Source organism: Phalangium opilio, unplaced genomic scaffold (genome assembly GCF_054372755.1).
Source record: "Phalangium opilio isolate 3A_F unplaced genomic scaffold, DU_Popi_V2 ptg000017l_1, whole genome shotgun sequence".
NCBI lineage: Eukaryota > Metazoa > Arthropoda > Arachnida > Opiliones > Phalangiidae > Phalangium > Phalangium opilio.
This window is the reverse complement of record NW_028324151.1, coordinates 14,167,735-14,182,198: the sequence shown is the minus strand read 5'-3', so window position 1 is coordinate 14,182,198 and position 14,464 is coordinate 14,167,735. Positions and strand designations below refer to the sequence as shown.

The following is a 14,464-nucleotide window of genomic DNA, read 5'->3' as shown; positions in this document are numbered from 1 at the left end:
CCAGATATAATTTTTTCATTTAGTTATTGTTTAAAAAGATGCAGGAAGGCTAATTTGTCTAATTAGTTTTAAATTCGAATTATTAACTACTTCTCTCGGCAATGGCCATATCACGTTGAAAACAACGGTTCTCGTCCGATCACCGAAGTTAAGCAGCGTCGAGCGCAGTCAGTACTTGGGTGGGAGACCACTTAGGAACACTGCGTGCCGTTGACTATTTCACTTTTGTTTTCCTCTTTTGAAATCCACCAGATATGAAAAAAGGGAAATTTTTTCATTTATTTATTGTTTTAAAAAGATGCAGGAAGGCTAATTTGTCTAATTAGTTTTAAATTCGAATCATTAACTAGTTTTCTCGGCAACGGCCATATGACGCTGAAAACACTGGTTCTCGTCCGATCACCGAAGTTAAGCAGCGTCGAGCGCAGTCAGTACTTGGGTGGGAGACCACTTAGGAACACTGCGTGCCGTTGACTATTTCACTTTTGTTTACTATTTTAAATTTCACCAGATATGAAAAAAGGGAAATTTTTTCATTAATTTATTTATTTAAAAAGATGCAGGAAGGCTAATTTGTCTAATTAGTTTTAAATTCGAATTATTAACTAGTTCTTTCGGCAATGGCCATATCACGCTGAAAACAACGGTTCTCGTCCGATCACCGAAGTTAAGCAGCGTCGAACGCAGTCAGTACTTGGGCGGGAGACCACTAAGGAACACTGCGTGCCGTCGGCTTTTTCTCTTTTGTTTCCTCTTTTAAATTCCACCAGATATAATTTTTTCATTTAGTTATTGTTTTAAAAAGATGCAGGAAGGCTAATTTGACTAATTAGTTTAAAATTCGAATTATTATCTAGTTGTCTCGGCAATGGCAATGGCACGCTGAAAACAACGGTTCTCGTCCGATCACAGAAGTTAAGCAGCGTCGAGCTTAGTCAGTACTTGTGAGGGAGACCACTAAGGAATACTGCGTGCCGTTGGCTTTTTCTCTTTTGTTTCCTCTTTTAAATTCCACCAGATATAATTTTTTCATTTATTATTGTTTTAAAAAGATGCAGGAAGGCTAATTTGTCTAATTAGTTTTAAACTCGAATTATTAACTAGTTCTCTCGGCAATGGCCATATCACGTTGAAAACAACGGTTCTCGTCCGATCACCGAAGTTAAGCAGCGTCGAGCGCAGTCAGTGCTTGGGTGGGAGACCACTTAGGAACACTGCGTGCCGTTGACTATTTCACTTTTGTTTTCCTCTTTTGAAATCCACCAGATATGAGAGAAGGGAAATTTTTTCATTAAGTTATTTATTTAAAAAGATGCAGGAAGGCTAATTTGTCTAATTAGTTTTAAATTCGAATTATTAACTAGTTCTTTCGGCAATGGCCATATCACGCTGAAAACAACGGTTCTCGTCCGATCACCGAAGTTAAGCAGCGTCGAGCGCAGTCAGTACTTAAGCGGGAGACCAAAACTGCGTGCAGTTGTCTTTTTCACTTTTGTTTTCCACTTTTAAATTCCACCAGATATGAAAAAAGGGAGATTTTTTCATTTATTTATTGTTTTAAAAAGATGCAGGAAGGCTAACTTGACTAATTAGTTTAAAATTCGAATTATTAACTAGTTCTCTCGGCAATGGCAATAGCACGCTGAAAACAACGGTTCTCGTCCGATCACAGAAGTTACGCAGCGTCGAGCGCAGTCAGTACTTGGGAGGGAGACCACTAAGGAACACGGCGTGCCGTTGGCTTTTTCTCTTTTGTTTCCTCTTTTAAATTCCACCAGATATAATTTTTTCATTTAGTTATTGTTTTAAAAAGATGCAGGAAGGCTAATTTGTCTAATTAGTTTTAAATTCGAATTATAAACTACCACTCTTGGCAACTTCCATATCACGCTGAAAACACCGGTTCTCGTCCGATCATCGAAGTTAAGCAGCGTCGAGCGCAGTCAGTACTTGGGAGGAAGACCACTAAGGAACACTGAGTGCCGTTGGCTTTTTTACTTTTGTTTCCTCTTTTAAATTCCACCAGATAAGAAAAAAGCAAACATATTTTCTTTTTTAAAATTTTTAAAAGATGAAGGGTAATTTGTCTAATTAGTTTTAAATTCGAATTATTAATTAGTTCTCTCGGCATTGCAATATCACGCTGAAAACAACGGTTCTCGTCCGATCGCAGACGTTAAGCAGCGTCGAGCGCAGTCAGTACTTGGGAGGGAGACCACTAAGGAACACTGCGTGCCGTTGGCTTTTTCTCTTTTGTTTCCTCTTTTAAATTCCACCAGATATAATTTTTTCATTAAGTTATTGTTTTAAAAAGATGCAGGAAGGCTAATTTGTCTAATTAGTTTTAAACTCGAATTATTAACTATTTCTCTCGGCAATGGCCATATCACGCTTAAAACAACGGTTCTCGTCCGATCACCGAAGTTAAGCAGCGTCGAGCGCAGTCAGTACTTGGGCGGGAGACCACTAAGGAACACTGCGTGCCGTTGGCTTTTTCTCTTTTGTTTCCTCTTTTAAATTCCACCAGATATAATTTTTTCATTTAGTTATTGTTTTAAAAAGATGCAGGAAGGCTAATTTGTCTAATTAGTTTTAAATTCGAATTATTAACTACTTCTCTCGGCAATGGCCATATCACGTTGAAAACAACGGTTCTCGTCCGATCACCGAAGTTAAGCAGCGTCGAGCGCAGTCAGTACTTGGGTGGGAGACCACTTAGGAACACTGCGTGCCGTTGACTATTTCACTTTTGTTTTCCTCTTTTGAAATCCACCAGATATGAGAGAAGGGAAATTTTTTCATTAAGTTATTTATTTAAAAAGATGCAGGAAGGCTAATTTGTCTAATTAGTTTTAAATTCGAATTATTAACTAGTTCTTTCGGCAATGGCCATATCACGCTGAAAACAACGGTTCTCGTCCGATCACCGAAGTTAAGCAGCGTCGAGCGCAGTCAGTACTTAAGCGGGAGACCAAAACTGCGTGCAGTTGTCTTTTTCACTTTTGTTTTCCACTTTTAAATTCCACCAGATATGAAAAAAGGGAGATTTTTTCATTTATTTATTGTTTTAAAAAGATGCAGGAAGGCTAACTTGACTAATTAGTTTAAAATTCGAATTATTAACTAGTTCTCTCGGCAATGGCAATAGCACGCTGAAAACAACGGTTCTCGTCCGATCACAGAAGTTACGCAGCGTCGAGCGCAGTCAGTACTTGGGAGGGAGACCACTAAGGAACACGGCGTGCCGTTGGCTTTTTCTCTTTTGTTTCCTCTTTTAAATTCCACCAGATATAATTTTTTCATTTAGTTATTGTTTTAAAAAGATGCAGGAAGGCTAATTTGTCTAATTAGTTTTAAATTCGAATTATAAACTACCACTCTTGGCAACTTCCATATCACGCTGAAAACACCGGTTCTCGTCCGATCATCGAAGTTAAGCAGCGTCGAGCGCAGTCAGTACTTGGGAGGAAGACCACTAAGGAACACTGAGTGCCGTTGGCTTTTTTACTTTTGTTTCCTCTTTTAAATTCCACCAGATAAGAAAAAAGCAAACATATTTTCTTTTTTAAAATTTTTAAAAGATGAAGGGTAATTTGTCTAATTAGTTTTAAATTCGAATTATTAATTAGTTCTCTCGGCATTGCAATATCACGCTGAAAACAACGGTTCTCGTCCGATCGCAGACGTTAAGCAGCGTCGAGCGCAGTCAGTACTTGGGAGGGAGACCACTAAGGAACACTGCGTGCCGTTGGCTTTTTCTCTTTTGTTTCCTCTTTTAAATTCCACCAGATATAATTTTTTCATTAAGTTATTGTTTTAAAAAGATGCAGGAAGGCTAATTTGTCTAATTAGTTTTAAACTCGAATTATTAACTAGTTCTCTCGGTAATGGCCATATCACGCTGAAAACAACGGTTCTCGTCCGATCACCGAAGTTAAGCAGCGTCGAGCGCAGTCAGTACTTGGGAGGGAGACCACTAAGGAACACTGCGTGCCGTTGGCTTTTATCTTTTGTTTCCTCTTTTAAATTCCACCAGATATAATTTTTTCATTTAGTTATTGTTTTAAAAAGATGCAGGAAGGCTAATTTGTCTAATTAGTTTTAAATTCGAATTATTAACTAGTTCTCTCGGCAATGGCCATATCACGCTGAAAACAACGGTTCTCGTCCGATCACCGAAGTTAAGGAGCGTCGAGCGCAGTCAGTACTTGGGTGGGAGACCACTTAGGAACACTGCGTGCCGTTGACTATTTCACTTTTGTTTTCCTCTTTTAAAATCCACCAGATATGAAAAAAGGGAAATTTTTTCATTTATTTATTGTTTTAAAAAGATGCAGGAAGGCTAATTTGTCTAATTAGTTTTAAACTCGAATTATTAACTAGTTCTCTCGGCAATGGCCATATCACGCTTAAAACAACGGTTCTCGTCCGATCACCGAAGTTAAGCAGCGTCGAGCGCAGTCAGTACTTGGGAGGGAGACCACTAAGGAACACTGCGTGCCGTTGGCTCTTTCTCTTTTGTTTCCTCTTTTAAATTCCACCAGATATAATTTTTTCATTTAGTTATTGTTTTAAAAAGATGCAGGAAGGCTAATTTGTCTAATTAGTTTTAAACTCGAATTATTAACTAGTTCTCTCGGCAATGGCCATATCATGTTAAGCAGCGTCGAGCGCAGTCAGTACTTGGGCGGGAGACCACTAAGGAACACTGCGTGCCGTTGGCTTCTTCTCTTTTGTTTCCTCTTTTAAATTCCACCAGATATATTTTTTCATTTAGTTATTGTTTTAAAAAGATGCAGGAAGGCTAATTTGTCTAATTAGTTTTAAATTCGAATTATTAACTACTTCTCTCGGCAATGGCCATATCACGCTGAAAACAACGGTTCTCGTCCGATCACCGAAGTTAAGCAGCGTTGTGCGCAGTCAGTACTTGGGCGGGAGACCAAAACTGCGTGCCGTTGGCTTTTTCACTTTTGTTTTCCACTTTTAAATTCCACCAGATATGAAAAAAGGGAATTTTTTTCATTTATTTATTGTTTTAAAAAGATGCAGGAAGGCTAATTTGTCTAATTAGTTTAAAATTCGAATTATTAACTAGTTCTCTCGGCAATGGCAATAGCACGCTGAAAAAACGGTTCTCGTCCGATCACAGAAGTTAAGCAGCGTCGAGCGCAGTCAGTACTCGGGAGGGAGTCCACTAAGGAACACTGCGTGCCGTTGGCTTTTTCTCTTTTGTTTCCTCTTTTAAATTCCACCAGATATAATTTTTTCATTTAGTTATGGTTTTAAAAAGATGCAGGAAGTCTAATTAGTCTAATTAGTTTTAAACTCGAATTATTAACTAGTTCTCTCGGCAATGGCCATATCACGCTTAAAACAACGGTTCTCGTCCGATCACCGAAGTTAAGCTGCGTCGAGCCCAGTCAGTACTTGGGCGGGAGACCACTAAGGAACACTGCGTGACGTTGACTTTTTCTCTTTTGTTTCCTCTTTTAAATTCCACCAGATATAATTTTTTCATTTAGTTATTGTTTTAAAAAGATGCAGGAAGGCTAATTTGACTAATTAGTTTAAAATTCGAATTATTATCTAGTTGTCTCGGCAATGGCAATGGCACGCTGAAAACAACGGTTCTCGTCCGATCACAGAAGTTAAGCAGCGTCGAGCATAGTCAGTACTTGGGAAGGAGACCACTAAGGAACAGTGCCTGCCGTTGGCTTTTTCTCATTTGTTTCCTCTTTTAAATTCCACCAGATATAATTTTTTCATTTAGTTATTGTTTTAAAAAGATGCAGGAAGGCTAATTTGTCTAATTAGTTTTAAATTCGAATTATTAACTACTTCTCTCGGCAATGGCCATATCACGCTGAAAACAACGGTTCTCGTCCGATCACCGAAGTTAAGGAGCGTCGAGCGCAGTCAGTACTTGGGTGGGAGACCACTTAGGAACACTGCGTGCCGTTGACTATTTCACTTTTGTTTTCCTCTTTTAAAATCCACCAGATATGAAAAAAGGGAAATTTTTTCATTTATTTATTGTTTTAAAAAGATGCAGGAAGGCTAATTTGTCTAATTAGTTTTAAACTCGAATTATTAACTAGTTCTCTCGGCAATGGCCATATCACGCTTAAAACAACGGTTCTCGTCCGATCTCCGAAGTTAAGCAGCGTCGAGCGCAGTCAGTACTTGGGAGGGAGACCACTAAGGAACACTGCGTGCCGTTGGCTCTTTCTCTTTTGTTTCCTCTTTTAAATTCCACCAGATATAATTTTTTCATTTAGTTATTGTTTTAAAAAGATGCAGGAAGGCTAATTTGTCTAATTAGTTTTAAACTCGAATTATTAACTAGTTCTCTCGGCAATGGCCATATCACGCTTAAAACAACGGTTCTCGTCCGATCACCGAAGTTAAGCAGCGTCGAGCGCAGTCAGTACTTGGGCGGGAGACCACTAAGGAACACTGCGTGCCGTTGGCTTTTTCTCTTTTGTTTCCTCTTTTAAATTCCACCAGATATATTTTTTCATTTAGTTATTGTTTTAAAAAGATGCAGGAAGGCTAATTTGTCTAATTAGTTTTAAATTCGAATTATTAACTACTTCTCTCGGCAATGGCCATATCACGCTGAAAACAACGGTTCTCGTCCGATCACCGAAGTTAAGCAGCGTCGAGCGCAGTCAGTACTTGGGAGGGAGACAACTAAGGAACACTGCGTGCCGTTGGCTTTTCTCTTTTGTTTCCTCTTTTAAATTCCACCAGATATATTTTTTTCATTTAGTTATTGTTTTAAAAAGATGCAGGAAGACTAATTTGTCTAATTAGTTTAAAATTCGAATTATTAACTAGTTCTCTCGGCAATGGTAATAGCACGCTGAAAAAAACGGTTCTCGTCCGATCACAGAAGTTAAGCAACGTCGAGCGCAGTCAGTACTCGGGAGGGAGACTGTTATAATGTTGTCACGTGACCCAGACGAGGCTAGCTTATTCACGTGATCTAGACTGGCCAATAAGAAACTTACGCGATAAACAAAGCTACAGTCAGGCTAGGTAGATCGGCGAGACGACAGTCAGGATCAGATACTCGAGCGATGTAGTCATTCTTAATGTTAATTTAACGAGCTTATGTCAAAGTAATAAAGATACTGTTTTTAAGTTTTATGCTGACTTATTATTATAACATGGTGATAGAGGTGGGATTACGGCCCCACGCAAACGTATACAGAAAGATCCGCACCGTCACAACACGCCAAGGCCCAAATTGATTTCGACCACAGAAGAAGGAGACTGACTCCAGATGGCATCGTTCAAAAGCCCTGCGCAATTTATACCCGGTACAGACCCTGCTACCGCTTGGAGGGAATACAAAGAAGGCTACGTCATATACGCCACTGCAGCCAAGTTAAATGGCGAAACCGTATCGATTCAACGCGCCACATTCTTACACGTATTAGGCCCGGTCGGCAGAAGAATATACAATACGCTTCCAATTCCAGAAGTAGACGACGCCCTACCGTTCCGGTAATTATAGCGGCATTTGACACTTATTATCAACCATACAAAAACCTGCTCTATTCGCGTTATTTGTTTCTAACAACGAAACAACAAGAGAACCAAACATTCGATCATTTCTTCACGGAGTTGAAGGCCAAGGCTTATGAGTGCGATTTTACTCCATTAACTGATCAATTGATAACCACCCTAATCGTCGTAGGCATACACAATGACAAACTACGGAAACAACTACTATCTACACCCAACCTGACACTTGACATAGCTGTTGCCCGATGTCAAGCGGCAGAAACATCCAGCATTCAGGCCTCCTTGATGGGCACACAGCACGCCACTCGGGTAAATACAACAAACGACATACCAATTGCGACCCTTGATGCAATGAATCGACGGAGGTTCCAGACACAGCGACCACGTCACACCGCACCCCCAACCATCTTGCGCCAGCCACACTGCCAAGCTAATTCTTCGCGCTTTTCAACCAGTAATCGCCGGAATACCCCATATGAGGAGCGGCAACCTAATCACGACTGTCCCAACTGTACTACAAGTCACGGGGGGAGACCTTGCCCAGCACGGAACTCGAAATGTCTCAATTGCAACATTAGGGGACACTGGCGCCCCAAGTGTCGAAAGACGTTTTGACTTCAAGAAAGACAACAGGCCCAGGAGGACAGAGAGCCCTTACAGGACTACTCACGCCAGCCCATGGTATTTGACGAGATCCCAGCCGATTATAACGAGGTTTTCAACTACAGTATCACATTGGACACCCACACACTTGATGTACCCAAGTTAGAACTACGTCCACTTACACACTTACCGAGAGAGGACGAGATCTACGACCAAATATATCTCCTTGACAAGCCAATAACCTTCAAGGTGGATACAGGATCTCAAGTAAACATCATTCCAAACCAAATTTACGAAACATTACCAGGCAGGCTGACACTACGACAACCCGTCCACACGGTAACAGCATACTCTGGCCATACAGTCCCGATAGAAGGCATAGTCGATCTCCCATGCACCTCTTATAATGCATCAATCACCTGCCCATTTTACGTCATAAAGGACGACCGGACGCCAATCCTGGGTGCCGCAGCCTCTTTTCAACTAGGCCTCATTGAACACCACCGAAGACCATTGGGACCACGTCCAGAATATCAAGTGAACTCTACATCATTAGCTGGCGAAGAAGACCATACGACAACGACTCTATAAATTACACCCACGGAAGTAATTCGACAATACTCCTCAGTATTCGGCGAAATTGGCATAATTCCGGGCACCCATCACATACAATTGAAACCAAACACTATGCCTCACATAGCCACCGCCCACAAAATACCGATAGCACTGCAAAAGCCAGTGAGACATGAACTAAACCGACTTCTACAACTCGGAATCATAGTCCCAGTCCAGGAGGCAGTGGATTGGGTCCATCCGATGGTGGCCGCCCCAAAGAAGGATGGCACAGTCCGCATTTGTCTTGATCCTCGGCGGCTCAACAAGGCCATAATGCGCACACCATATCCAGTTCCAACGTCCCAACAAATATTTGCGGAGCTAAATGGAGCTACAATCTTTACTGTATTAGACGTCCAGAGCGCTTTCTGGAAAATAAAACTTGATGAGTTTAGTTCAAAGCTGTGCACATTTGCCACGACAGAAGGCCAATATCGTTTCACGCGCCTCCCCATGGGCATCTCAACAGGCTCGGAAGTTTGTCAAGCAGCCTTACGGCGCATCTATCCAAAGACACAATTTCCAGAAGTACATATATCGACGGACGATTTTCTTATTGCCACACCGGACATGAACTCGCACATACATTCATTAATAAGAATTCTAGAAAAAGCCTACCAAATAGGATTACGGTTTAGTAGTCAAAAACTACAACTGGCAGTAACGAAAACAACCTACATAGGACATCTCCTTACCCCATCTGGAGTACAAATAGATCCAAGAAAAGTCCAAGCGATTACGTCCTTACCACCACCAACAGACAAACTGGCGCTACAAAGCTTCCTCGGCATGATAAACTACAACGCAAAATTCATTCCTAATTCTAACGAAGACACAGCTCCACTACGAGCTTTGCTTAAAAAGGATGCAGATTTTCGATGGGAAGCCACACACAAACGCCATTATGACAACTTAAAAACACTTACATCCACAGCCCCAGTACTGGCATATTTCAACCCTTAGCAACCAATCGTACTATCAGTAGACGCAAGCCCGCACGGAGTGGGAGCCGTTCTCCTACAGGACGGACACCCAGTGGAATACGCATCGACATCTTTTAATCCAACCCAACAACGCTACGCCCAAATAGACAAGGAATTACTGGCTATAGTCTACGCATGCGAACACTTCAACTACTATGTGGCAGGAACACGATTCACCGTACAAACAGACCATAATCCTCTCATAGGATTGTTGCAAAAACCTCTCCGACTCATCTCACCACGTCTACAACGGCTTACCATGCGATTGTTTCGCTACCAGATCGATCAAATTTATGTACCTGGCAAACAACTTTTGATCGCCGACAAGCTCTCACGAGCCCCTCAAAAACACATGTTAATCAACACACCTGAACTGGAAGGCCCACAAACCGCAGTACATACCATAACTACCCACCCCCAAGAAGTACAGGATCGATACATAGAAATGACGCAGCAGGATTCTACCTTACAGCTGGTAATTGGGTTTGTAAAACGAGGCTGGCCTAAACATCAAAAGACATTACCAGAAGAATGTAAACCATACTAGCCCTATCAGGACGAATTATACTGCAAGCACCACTTACTCTTTTGTGGCACCAGATTGGTCATACCTCAAAGTATGAGACCAGAGATTCTTGGGAAAATCCATAACACTCACCAAGTTACAAACGCGTGTATTGCCAAGGCCAAACTCAACGTCTATTGGCCAAACATAACACAAGACATCACTAACTATGTGAAGGAATGCACGATCTGCATGGAACGACAACGGGCTAATCCTCCAATGAGCATGACACCACACCCGGTACCCGCTTTACCATGGGAAATGGTTGGCACAGATCTGTTTATGATCGGATCACAAACATATATTCTTCTGGTCGATTATCTTTCACATTACGTTGAAGTACAAGAACTACCTAAAGCAAACACGCAAACAGTAACCACTTTCCTGAGATCTCAATTTGCACGATATGGTCCACCTCAAAGGCTCATATCGGACAACGGACCCCCATACAACGCCATGGACTTTAAACTCTTCTTGAAGAAGTGGGGCGTACAACATGTTACGTCCTCTCCTCACTACCCCCAATCAAATGGGCTGGCCGAGAGAATGGTACAAACAATTAAGAACGCCATTATCAAGGGTAATCAAGACGGAATAGACTTAGAAACGGTCCTATTAGAATACAGGACGACCCCCAAAGTGAATCGTCCATCCCCGGCAGAATTAAGCATGGGTCGCCGGCTACGCACGTTACTCACAACTACAAACAAAACCTTGCAACCCCAGTTCCCGATACAAAAGGCCAGGACTGCCATAATTCATCAACAGGCAGACATGGTAAATAGAGCCAACGAAAAACGGACTATGACGTCAACGCCGCTATACCCGGGTCAAGCTATTTATTATCAAAAAGGGAAAAGGAATTGGCAACCGGCAAAAATTGTTGCTAAAGCAACAGAGCCTCTGTCATACAAGATCGAGACGCCAACGGGTCAGATCTATAGACGCACCAGAATCCAACTGCGACCTAAACAGCCAGAGAATTTTTCCAATATCAGTACTCGCAATCCCACTCCACCAATACTCCCAAGACCAGACAACACGCCAGAGCAGAGTCCAAGTCCAGCAAACCATACAGCCTCGTTCAACTCAAGGACATTTTATCGAAGACAGACTGATCAACGACAGGACCCAACACTACAACCAGAGGTCATAGACGAACAACACCCTCCCAGAACAGTTCTTCAGACAGCGGGCAATCTTGATGAGACTGAACCCTCCCACACTCACGAAAGGATCCAGATGCCTGACAACGACGTCAACGAGACCAGACCACAGAGCAACCAACGGGAGGACTCCAGAACATACGCCCAGCCTAGCAGAACCAGTAGGAGTGGTAGACCATTAATACCACCACGGCGATACCAAACATAGGATAGGGCAACACTAGCATAGGCATAAAATTAAAAAAAAAAATTAATGAAAAGAAAGATGTTATAATGTTGTCACGTGACCCAGACGAGGCTAGCTTATTCACGTGATCTAGACTGGCCAATAAGAAACTTACACGATAAACAAAGCTACAGTCAGGCTAGGTAGATCGGCGAGACGACAGTCAGGATCAGATACTCGAGCGATGTAGTCATTCTTAATGTTAATTTAACGAGCTTATGTCAAAGTAATAAAAATACTGTTTTTAAGTTTTATGCTGACTTATTATTATAACAGAGACCACTAAGGAACACTGCGTGCCGTTGGCTTTTTCTCTTTTGTTTCCTCTTTTAAATTCCACCAGATATAATTTTTTCATTTAGATATTGTTTTAAAAAGATGCAGGAAGGCTAATTTGTCTAATTAGTTTTAAACTCGAATTATTAACTAGTTCTCTCGGCAATGGCCATATCACGCTTAAAACAACGGTTCTCGTCCGATCACCGAAGTTAAGCAGCGTCGAGCGCAGTCAGTACTTGGGCGGGAGACCACTAAGGAACACTGCGTGCCGTTGGCTTTTTCTCTTTTGTTTCCTCTTTTAAATTCCACCAAATATAATTTTTTCATTTAGTTATTGTATTGAAAAGATGCAGGAAGGCTAATTTGTCTAATTAGTTTTAAATTCGAATTATTAACTACTTCTCTCGGCAATGGCCATATCACGCTTAAAACAACGGTTCTCGTCCGATCACCGAAGTTAAGCAGCGTCGAGCGCAGTCAGTACTTGGGAGGGAGACCACTAAGGAACACTGCGTGCCGTTGGCTTTTCTCTTTTGTTTCCTCTTTTAAATTCCACCAGATATAATTTTTTCATTTAGTTATTGTTTTAAAAAGATGCAGGAAGGCTAATTTGTCTAATTAGTTTAAAATTCGAATTATTAACTAGTTCTCTCGGCAATGGCAATAGCACGCTGAAAAAAACGGTTCTCGTCCGATCACAGAAGTTAAGCAGCGTCGAGCGCAGTCAGTACTCGGGAGGGAGACCACTAAGGAACACTGCGTGCCGTTGGCTTTTTCTCTTTTGTTTCCTCTTTTAAATTCCACCAGATATAATTTTTTCACTTAGTTATTGTTTTAAAATGATGCAGGAAGGCTATTTGTCTAATTAGTTTTAAACTCGAATTATTAACTAGTTCTCTCGGCAATGGCCATATCACGCTTAAAACAACGGTTCTCGTCCGATCACCGAAGTTAAGCAGCGTCGAGCCCAGTCAGTACTTGGGCGGGAGACCACTAAGGAACACTGCGTGCCGTTGGCTTTTTCTCTTTTGTTTCCTCTTTTAAATTCCACCAGATATAATTTTTACCTCTCCGAGTGACGTATGTCACGGAGAGGTATTACACCGGCCGTGTCTGTGTGTCTGTGTGTCTGTCAGACCCCACGTGACCGCGTTCGCAGTTTGCGTATTGGAGCAAACAAATACCCGATTTCCGGAACGCGTTCGCGGTTCACGGAAATTTGGCCATTCATCTACCAACACAAGTCTTTACTAACTGGCTTCTAAGGACCACAATCTGCTAGTCTTTGTCCATCCCACATGGACACTAGTCTGTACTTGCTAGCTTCTAAGCACCACCATCTTCTGTTCTTCGTCAATTTCACCTTGACACCAGCTTCTATGCACCACCATCTTCTGTTCTTCGTCAATTCCACATTGACACCAGGTTCTATGCACCACCATCTTCTGTTCTTCGTCAATTCCACATTGACACCAGCTTCAATGCACAGCCATCTTCAGGTCTTTTGTCCATTCCACATGGACGCCAGTCAGTACATTCTGGCTTCTTTTCCTCCGTCATCGTTTGGTTCCAAGATATACGCGGCGATCGGCTAGGGTTACGAGAAACGTCTAGCCTCCCAATGGCAGGGCTTCCACCATCGGTTCACGCAAATGCGCTTTTATCTATTATTTGGTTTTAAGATATACGCGGCGATCGGCTAGGGTTACGAGAAACGTCTAGCCTCCCAATGGCAGGGCTTCCACCAAAGGTTCACGCGAATGCGTTTTTATCTATTATTATAATGGAAACGAAACGTATATATACCCCAAAATTTGAAAAAAGCGGGCAAGAGGGGTACCCTTCACTTTAAACGTCAATATTAGCAAAGTTTCGAAAGATAATAGGAACAACTTTATTTTAAACGATTTAACTATTTTTAAAGTTATTTACTGGCGATTAAAATAATTAAAAATAATTATATTTATTTAAATATAAAAGATAAACCCAAGTACCGAAGTCGTTAAATCATTGCCTCCTATATCTATTAAGGCCCGTGCATTGCGTTATATTTCGTACATTGTCTCTTATATCTTTTTAGGCCCGTGCATTGCGTTATATTTCCTACATTGCCTCCTGTATCTATCTAGGCCCGTGCATTGCGATATATTTAGAGAACAACAACCAAAATGGGAAGCTCCTCTCAGAACCATAATAATTTGTTTTCTCTGTTATATGAAATGAAAATATGGATAATATTTTCGGCAATTCGTTTTGAATGGCTCTTTCTGATGTATCATTCTCTCAGCACTGTTCATAATGGACAGGAACTTAGAGATTCGAGACACTTGGAATTACGATAGTGTTTCAAATCCTCTGTAATGAGGGCTTAACGACTTGGAGTGACTGGAAAGATAGATACACATCCTATTTTTTAGTTGTACCATGCGTACCACAATGTTGCCAGGCGTTTATTGAAGGATGCTTGGGTACTTGGTACAGACTGTTACGT

General features: G+C 41.5%; 2 non-coding genes and 24 pseudogenes across 2 annotated transcripts; all 26 read left to right on the top strand.

The window, feature by feature from the left end:
- The first annotated feature begins 97 nt into the window (after positions 1-97).
- LOC149704343 (5S ribosomal RNA) lies at positions 98-216 on the top strand. The gene has a single exon (XR_016381984.1). It is a non-coding gene; the product is annotated as a 5S ribosomal RNA (ribosomal RNA).
- A 141-nt stretch (positions 217-357) lies between these two features.
- On the top strand, positions 358-476 carry LOC149704342 (5S ribosomal RNA; annotated as a pseudogene).
- A 140-nt stretch (positions 477-616) lies between these two features.
- LOC149704341 (5S ribosomal RNA) lies at positions 617-735 on the top strand (annotated as a pseudogene).
- Positions 736-864: 129 nt separating this feature from the next.
- Positions 865-983, top strand: LOC149704340 (5S ribosomal RNA; annotated as a pseudogene).
- Positions 984-1,111: 128 nt separating this feature from the next.
- Positions 1,112-1,230, top strand: LOC149704339 (5S ribosomal RNA; annotated as a pseudogene).
- Positions 1,231-1,371: 141 nt separating this feature from the next.
- On the top strand, positions 1,372-1,483 carry LOC149704338 (5S ribosomal RNA; annotated as a pseudogene).
- A 141-nt stretch (positions 1,484-1,624) lies between these two features.
- On the top strand, positions 1,625-1,743 carry LOC149704337 (5S ribosomal RNA; annotated as a pseudogene).
- A 129-nt stretch (positions 1,744-1,872) lies between these two features.
- LOC149704336 (5S ribosomal RNA) lies at positions 1,873-1,991 on the top strand (annotated as a pseudogene).
- A 382-nt stretch (positions 1,992-2,373) lies between these two features.
- Positions 2,374-2,492, top strand: LOC149704335 (5S ribosomal RNA; annotated as a pseudogene).
- Positions 2,493-2,621: 129 nt separating this feature from the next.
- LOC149704334 (5S ribosomal RNA) lies at positions 2,622-2,740 on the top strand. Its single transcript, XR_016381983.1, has one exon. It is a non-coding gene; the product is annotated as a 5S ribosomal RNA (ribosomal RNA).
- A 141-nt stretch (positions 2,741-2,881) lies between these two features.
- LOC149704333 (5S ribosomal RNA) lies at positions 2,882-2,993 on the top strand (annotated as a pseudogene).
- Positions 2,994-3,134: 141 nt separating this feature from the next.
- On the top strand, positions 3,135-3,253 carry LOC149704332 (5S ribosomal RNA; annotated as a pseudogene).
- A 129-nt stretch (positions 3,254-3,382) lies between these two features.
- Positions 3,383-3,501, top strand: LOC149704331 (5S ribosomal RNA; annotated as a pseudogene).
- Positions 3,502-3,883: 382 nt separating this feature from the next.
- On the top strand, positions 3,884-4,002 carry LOC149704330 (5S ribosomal RNA; annotated as a pseudogene).
- Positions 4,003-4,130: 128 nt separating this feature from the next.
- LOC149704329 (5S ribosomal RNA) lies at positions 4,131-4,249 on the top strand (annotated as a pseudogene).
- Positions 4,250-4,390: 141 nt separating this feature from the next.
- On the top strand, positions 4,391-4,509 carry LOC149704328 (5S ribosomal RNA; annotated as a pseudogene).
- Positions 4,510-4,852: 343 nt separating this feature from the next.
- Positions 4,853-4,964, top strand: LOC149704327 (5S ribosomal RNA; annotated as a pseudogene).
- Positions 4,965-5,352: 388 nt separating this feature from the next.
- Positions 5,353-5,471, top strand: LOC149704326 (5S ribosomal RNA; annotated as a pseudogene).
- A 377-nt stretch (positions 5,472-5,848) lies between these two features.
- On the top strand, positions 5,849-5,967 carry LOC149704325 (5S ribosomal RNA; annotated as a pseudogene).
- Positions 5,968-6,108: 141 nt separating this feature from the next.
- LOC149704324 (5S ribosomal RNA) lies at positions 6,109-6,227 on the top strand (annotated as a pseudogene).
- Positions 6,228-6,356: 129 nt separating this feature from the next.
- Positions 6,357-6,475, top strand: LOC149704323 (5S ribosomal RNA; annotated as a pseudogene).
- Positions 6,476-6,603: 128 nt separating this feature from the next.
- Positions 6,604-6,722, top strand: LOC149704322 (5S ribosomal RNA; annotated as a pseudogene).
- Positions 6,723-12,131: 5,409 nt separating this feature from the next.
- Positions 12,132-12,250, top strand: LOC149704321 (5S ribosomal RNA; annotated as a pseudogene).
- Positions 12,251-12,379: 129 nt separating this feature from the next.
- LOC149704320 (5S ribosomal RNA) lies at positions 12,380-12,498 on the top strand (annotated as a pseudogene).
- Positions 12,499-12,626: 128 nt separating this feature from the next.
- LOC149704319 (5S ribosomal RNA) lies at positions 12,627-12,745 on the top strand (annotated as a pseudogene).
- Positions 12,746-12,873: 128 nt separating this feature from the next.
- Positions 12,874-12,992, top strand: LOC149704318 (5S ribosomal RNA; annotated as a pseudogene).
- Positions 12,993-14,464: the final 1,472 nt, after the last annotated feature.